Here is an 8,456-nt window from a genome sequence, read left to right as displayed (position 1 = left end):
TCAGCAGCAAAAGCAGGAGAAGACAAGAAATAATTAAAATTAGAGCTGAAGTCAATGAAATCGAAACAAAAAAAACAATTGAAAAAATAGACAAAACAAAAAATAAATAAATAACATTGACAGACCCTTAGCCACACTAATGAAGAGAAGGAGAGAGAACTCAAATTGCCAGCATCCATGATGAAAAAGGTAATATCACAACAGACTCTACAGAAATACAGAGGGTAATCAGAAATTATTTTGAAACCTTATACTCTAATAAAATAGTAGACAGTGAAGGCATTGACAAATTTCTTGAGTCATACTATCTGCCCAGATTGAGTCAGGAAGATACACACAATTTAAACAGACCAATACCAAGTGAGGAAAGATGTCATCATAAGCTTACCAACCAAGCAAAGCCCAGACAGATACACAGTTGAGTTCTACAAGACCTTTAAGGAAGAACTAATACCAATTCTCTCCAATTTATTTCAGAAAATACAAAAAGAGGCAGCACTTCCAAACTCATTCTATGAGGCCAATATCACCCTGATTTTAAAACCAGGCAAAGACACATTAAAGAAAGAAAACTTTAGATAGACCAATATCTCTAATGAACATAGATGCAAAAATTCTCAATAAAAATCTGGCAAATGGAATACAAAAACATCTCAAAAAGATTGTGCACCATGATCAAGTGGGATTCATCCCAGGGATGCAAGGTTGGTTCAACATACAGAAATCAATAAATGTAATTCATCACATCAATAGACTCAAAGATAAGAATCACATGATCTATACAATGAAAACTACAGAACCCTGAAGAAAGAAATCAAAGAAGACCTTAGATGATGGAAAGATGTACCTTGCTCTTGGATAGGCAGAATTAATATTATCAAAATGATCATACTACCAAAAGCACTATACAGATTTAATGAAATTCTAATCAAAATCCCAATGGCATTCCTCACAGAAATAGAAAAAGCAATCATGAAATTCATCTGGAAAAATAAGAGACCCAGAATAGCTAAAGCAATTCCAAGCAGGAAGAGTGAAGCAGGTGGTGTCACTATACCAGACCTTAAACTATACTACAGAGGAACAGGAACAAAACCAGCATGGTATTGGCACCAAAGCAGACGGGTAGACCAATGGTACAGAATAGAGGACACAGAGACTAACCCACAAAATTACAATTATCTTATATTAGATAAAGGTACCAAAAACATGCTTTGAAGAAAAGGTAGCCTCTTCAACAAATGATGGGGATCAGGGACGGGAGGTAGGACAGGCAAGTAAGCAAAGATACTGCCTTGGAACTCAGTGCCAGGGTTACCACATGAATTTCAACACTGAATAGAACCAAATAGCCCCTGTCTCCTGGTCATTGTTTGTGGATGGAGCCTCTGAACCTGGTCCAGCACTATATGGAGGCCCACAGCCCCAGTGGACTTGTATTTACTAGCTGCAGAGGTCTTGCTCCATGAATAGATCACAGCAGGGGCTAGGCCATAGCAGTGTGGAACTTGGCCCTGCCCCTGTGCTATGCTTAGTGGGCACCAGGTACAATCTAGTATTGTGGCAGTGGTGGTGGCTGTGGGACTGCCAACCCCATTTATCCTTTAATCCTAGGCATCACAACACAGGGAAATTGTCTACTTGGGGAAAGAAAAGAAAAGTAGGCATATGTTACTTTGGAGCAGAGGGCTAGACACTACCTAGTGAGGTCCAATGCTGTGCAGGATTCTGTGATGCCTGACCACAGGACAGTTAACTGTGGATGAGAGATCTGGGTCCATCCCATGCCCAGAAGGAAGCTCACAGGGGCACACTACCCTTTTTATACACCTCTATAGTCCTTCCTGAACAGAATTTAACTGCAAATTCATAACGAACTTGGCCCATGGGGCGCCCTCTAGTGGTGAAACAGTGGCAATACATCAACAATGACCTCACTGAGAATTTGGACTTTAGGGCACCATCTAGTAGTGCTAAAGTAGTGGCAGAAACCACAAGGTTAGAGAAAATTATAGAGTGCTTAGAATTTCTGGAAGGAAGACACATACAAAGCCAGATTATGAAGAATGAAATAAATACTTAATCCTTTGATGTGCAGATGTTGTCATACATCAACAAGCATCAAAAACTTTCAAGAAACCATGATCTCTCTGAACAGACAAAATAAGGCACCAAAATTGGACCATATGGCAACCATCTGGAAAATTCGCAGAGAATTCAAAATAGGTTCTAAACTAAAAGTAGATAATATATGCTCAAAAAATCGCACTACTGGGTATATATCAAAAGGAAATGAGCCTGTAATCTCAGTGGCTTGGGAGGCTGAGGCAGGAGGATCTCGAGTTCAAAGCCAGCCTCAGCAATGGTGAGGCCCTAAGCAACTGAGTAAGACCCTGTCTCTAAATAAAATACAAAATAGGGCTGGGATGTGGCTCAGTGGTTGAGTGCTCCTGAGTTCAATCCCTGGTACCTCACCCCCCAAAAAGGAAATGAAATCAGTACAAAAAACAATTAATTGCACTCTCATGTTTATTGTAGCACTATCCACACCTAGCTAAGTTATAATATCAACTGAGGTGTCCATCAGTTGATAATGCACATCGAATAGATGGATAAAGAAGGTATGGTATACATGCACAGTAGAATACTACTTAACATAAGAAAACACAGGGCTGGGGTTGTGGCTCAGCAACAGAGCGCTTGCCTAGCATGCGCAGGGCCCTGAGTTCAATCCTCAGCACCACATAAAAATAAATGAATGGAATAAAGTTATTGTGTCCAACTACAACTAAGAAATAAATATTTTTTTAAAAAAGCATGGAATCCTGTTATTTTTAACAACATGGCTGGAACTGGAAGACATTATGTTAAGTGAAATAAAAACCAACACAAAAAGACAAATGCAGCATGATCTCACTCATAGGTGGAATCTAAAGAAGTTGATATCATAGAAATCAAAAGTAGAATATTAGCTTCCAGAGTCTGGGGAGAATAAGAGAGGAATGGGGAGAGGTTGGTCAATGAGTACTAACTTACAGTTATAGATAGGATAAGTAAATTCTAGACTGCTTTTGCATAACCAGATAACTGTAGATAATGGTAGTGTATTGCATAGTTCAAAAAGCTAGAAGAAGCGAATTTGAGTGTTTTCACCACAGAGAAATAATAAATATTTGAAGAAATAGAAATTCTGAATTTTATCACTGCACAATGTATACATGCCGGGAACCATCATATAGTACCTCATAAATATGTATAATTTTATATGTCAATTTAACAATGAAAAAGAAATACACTTCTCCAAATCTAAGAAATCTGGTGCTCTACTTTCTAGGATACTGGATAATTTCATGTACAAAAACTATGTGCCCAGAATCTATGCACTTTTGGAAAAATGGGTTAACCTTACTAACAACAACTTAAGATTCACAGTGGCTAAAGTGGAAAACTTTTAACCTTGATAAAATTGTTCATTTGCAAGGTACATTAGAAAAGAAAAAATCCAAAATGATTCAAAAGCAAAGGAATGTGTTTTTATTGGTACACAAGGCTTCCAAAAGGCTAAACGAATCCAAAATTGCCTAAGACTCCTAACAAAAGGCAAACAGATGCATATCTTTGCAGATAAATAGCTACAAGAAAGGAGACAGCTTCCTTATACATATTTTAAACCAAAGCCAACAGGCCCCAAACTGAAAAATCCTGGGACATAAGATCACTTTCTTTATTGTAAATAGCCAGATCATTGAAAAAGAAGTTGTCCATTTTTACACCAGCCATTTGATGGACCCACTTATTTTGGCCTAGACTAGTTCCATAATAGAGGAAGCCCCTGAAGGCTTCACTCCAGGGTCAATAATCAACAAATTCTTCAGAGAAAAAAAAATATTTCTGTGGTAAGGATTTAAAATCATCAAGTCTGAAAGGTTCTCATGGCTGACCTGTCCAATTGACATCTGGACCATTTTCAGAAAAACATTTGCAATAATGAGTCACTTATGTTTTCTCCATTCAATCCTGATTCTCCCATGAGAATCTCTGTCTACTTCTGATTATATACTCTGTGTACTCTGTCCACCTCTTTCTTATTGTCATGAATTTTGTTATACACCAAAACTCTCTTTCTTGAGAAAACCCCAATTAATTGTTTTGTTATTCAATCTTGAAAAGAAACAAAAATGGATGAACCAGTCTCTGGCTATAATACAAGTTTAAAAGTGGCCATGATGAGTCCAGGAGTACACTTGGTACATGGCTAAAATGTTAGAATACTAGCTGTACGATCTATTTCGGTCTATATGTTTATGTATGGCTATATTTATGATATATGGGTGATATTACATAACTCCTCATGATTTTGCCAAATTAAGTTGTAAGACTTCTATTAAATTTGTTTGAAGAAAATGCCCTTATATAATTATTCTTTCAGAAAAAAAAAAAAAACAGGATTAACCCAAATACTTTTCAAATTCATATGACTTGTATAATCTTTGGTAAATAAGAATATTATTAATTTTATTAAAACAGGGATAGCTTCAGAGTTTTCAGCATTAAATATGATGACAATATGACGAGCCACCTGTCTTACCTACGTTTACTAGTAAAATAAGCTTATATTATCTCTATATTAAAAAATTTGTCAACAAAAAAAGATGGTGGCTAGCTGTTTAATATCTCATCTTTACAAACAATCAAAGCATAATTATTAAAAATATGTATGTTAAATATATGTAAAATGTTCCTTTCCTATATCAGAAGGTTTTAACATTTTTATCATTAGGAATGTAAATTTGAGGTTGAGAGAAATCTCTACAAACGATAATTTAATTCTTAAATGTAGCCAAAACATAAAAATCTGTAAGAATAGAGATAAAGTTTTATCTCCTTGCCACAGTCTGGCTGGGCACAAAATCACGAGCCACTCAAGCAGGAACAAACTTTATTTTTTGAAACTGCCGCTCCGGGAAGATTCCCGATCGACCCACGCTGCGTTCTCCGGGAACCCAAGAGGAAGGTCCTCCTCCGGAATTCCCACCTACCGCACTTCCCCAACCAATGGGAACTCTCCAGGAGTCCCGTAGCAGGCCGAGGTGGACAGCAGGAGTCCAATATCCATATGAATGCAAATCTTAACATAATCATATCATCTCAATGGCTTGTTGGCGTCACCTAAACCAAAAATGCCATGCATCATATTACTTGGCTGTGGCTCTTAGCATCTCCTCTACATTTTCTTGTCATAGGGAGACTAAACACATTTGGGACTATTAGCAAACATATTCTGTACCACTCCAACAAACTATACAATGAGAAAGCACATGCTTCTAGAAATTGATTCATAGATTTGCCAATCTATGGATTGGTTGTGTTATGGACAGTTCACAGTAATTTCCTTCCCCTAGTGTTCACTGGAAATTAAGGCCACTTGGGGTTAAGAATTTTAATTAATATATGTTACTAAAATTAGTAGAAATATTAAGGTAAATGGCTTTCTATGCAAGCAAACAAGAAAGATAAGATGAGATTTTGGTAAGGAAAAGCTATAAGGTATGAGAATGTTTTGTGAAAAGAAAAAGAGTTTTTTTTTTTGTTTTTTTTTTTTTTTTTTTGCCCTGAAGTCAGATGACTGGTTATTCTTAAATGGGAAGAAAAGTGAAGAACAAAAATCGAGTAGATGAACAAGATTCATAAGATTTATGGAAGAAAAGTAAATCTGGTTACTACCCTTTCACCATGCTATAAAGGAACCATAAAAAAGGGAAGTTTCCCACTGTACTGTGTTCAGGAGCTATGCAAACAGCAGGTGTACAACTTTAACTGATCTTTACTCAAACACCACTAGGTGGCCCTCTTTTCCAGCCACCAGTGGCCCACGTTGGGTCTTCGGAGAATTTGCCTGCTCTCTCTGTTCTGCCTCCTCCTTGGTTCAGATCTATTTGGTCTGGCTCACTCCAAGTAGCTCTCCCGGAAAGTTTCCATACCTCCCATATTCAGAAGCCAAAGCATTTGGTAGTTGAAATTCATGCCAAACTTGAAACAGATGAAACCAAGTTAGTTTCCACTGAAGAAAGCTTCCAGTGGGGTTCCTGAAGGCTCACTATTGGTGGTAGTAGTATGCCAGCTGCATGGAATTTGAAGATAACCCATAAGTTTGGGGAAAATATTGAATTCTGTAGTGAACTAGCCAATCCAGGAATTTACACAGGTGGAGGCTACTCTCCAAAAGGTGGATGAGAATATTCATGTTCAACAAAAACATTTAGACGAACACCATGGAGCTTTAGATTTCCTCCTGCTTATGGTGGAGGCATGTGCATGCTGCTAAATAGAACTGTGTGTTGCACTTAACTTTCCCCTGATTTTACCAAAAAGGTACCGGAAGGCTGAGAGTGAAGCTCAGTGATAGAGTGCTTGCTTACAATGTGTGAGGCCCTGGATTCGGATTCAGTCCTCAGTACCACAAATATAAAAGAAGGTGGCAGAACCAGGTATGGTGCCTGTATTCTCAATTACCCTGAAGGCTAAGATGGGAGGATAACTGGAGTCCACCAGGTGTCAAATATGAGCCTGGGCAACAGTGAGATGGGACCCCTTTAAAAAATAATGATACAAAAATTAAAAGGGTGGCTAATATGGCTGTCTCCCTAGATACAGTCACTGAATACAGTAAGAAAATTTCTGAGGGTAAGGGAAAACATAATATGTTCTCAGATGACAGTTACCTGGCAGGTTACTTCACAGTGAACTGAACAAAGACTATAGACAATTGAACTAAAATACTGTCAAACTATATTTATTGCCTGAACTTTAAATTATTTGATTTTGGTCATTTTGTTCATTTCATTTGAGACTCCTATTAAGGAGTATACTTCAGTTTCTCCTGATACTCTTCATAAAAGTCTCCTTTGTGTGTGATACTTCCTCAAGGAGTCCTAAATGCTCATTTTGCAGTCACCTTTCATACATTAACTGGTCTCATTATAATTAGAATAATAAAATAATGAAGAAAGCATGATAATCCAAATAATTTGAGATTGTGAACTGTGAATTCCATACTGACACTAAACAAGTCCCATCTTAATGGCAACAGAAAGTGGTGTCAGTGCCCAAGATTTTGGTCGATCTCTCAAAATTGAAAGGCTAACCAAAAGAGAAAGAAATTGCTAAATTAAATTAAATTTGACTTAAAGCTATCTCTGTGTTTACTGAAGTATAATGTAACTTAATATGTAAACAAACTATAACCTAATTTGAGAATAAAGTCATTCCCCCATCTCCACAGTTTTGCTTTCCATGGTTTCAGTTAACTGTAGTCAACTGTGATCCAAAAATGTAAAATGAGAAATTCCAAAACCAAACAATTAACTTTTATTACAGTATGTCATTATAATAGTTCTATTTATTGTTAATTATTCTTGTTAATAGTTGAATGTGCCCACATTCATAAATTAAACTTTATCATACGTGTATATGTATAGAAAAATACATAGCATATATAAGTTTGATGCTATCTGTGGTTTCAGGCATCTGCTGAAAACTGCTCAGACATGTTTAAATAATACAGGCAACAAGCCTATCCAATCAGGCTCTTTTTTATGTCACTTCCATGTTCTGTCTATAAATACTGCCTGCCCATTTAGAGCTTTCTCAGCCTCTTCTAATTCTGAGGGCTGCCTGATTCATGAATCGTTCTTTGTTCAAATAAACTCTTCTAAATTCAACTTGCCCAATATTTTTCTTTTAATCACTTTTAAGGACAATTTTTGATGAATGAAAATCAAGATCATAATTAATTCACAATTTTAACCACTCTTTAAGACCTCTTAAATCTATAGACAGGATTAGAGAGCATTAAAGTTTCAATAAGATGCTGATAAAACTATGATGTAGGTGTTAACAAAAGATGATGGCTCTCACATAATCCAATACAGAATTCCATGCAAGACATTGCTGTTATTTAGCCTAGAGTGAAAGTTGGCAAATTATAGTCCCTAGCCAAATCCTTCTTCATGTTTGCTTTTGCAAATAAACTTATTGGAACACTTCCATATACATTCATTTATGTATTGTCTATGATCTATGACTGCTTTTGCTATATGAAGGTAGAATTACTCAGCTGTAGACAGAGACTATATGTGTCTCATAAAGATCAAAATATTTATTATCTGACACTTTACAGAAAAAAAAATTCCGAACCCCTTACTGGAGTATTAGCAGTGCTGGAAGTGAAAAAAGAATGAGCATATTATATTTTGGAAACAAAATAGGAATAATCTTGGTGTGTCTTAGAAGAAACAGTAGTGTGGCAGGAACATAAAATATACCATATTTACTGCTTTTTCTATTTTATTTCCTAGCACATTTGTATATACCTTTTTATTCAGCCATTAATTCATTCATTCCACAAATATTGAAGTTCCACTCTGTGCCAGACATTGTGTGAGCTGCTACACACA

The sequence above is a fragment of the Callospermophilus lateralis genome, chromosome X (genome assembly GCF_048772815.1).
Source record: "Callospermophilus lateralis isolate mCalLat2 chromosome X, mCalLat2.hap1, whole genome shotgun sequence".
Lineage (NCBI taxonomy): Eukaryota > Metazoa > Chordata > Mammalia > Rodentia > Sciuridae > Callospermophilus > Callospermophilus lateralis.
This window is presented reverse-complemented; position numbering follows the sequence as displayed.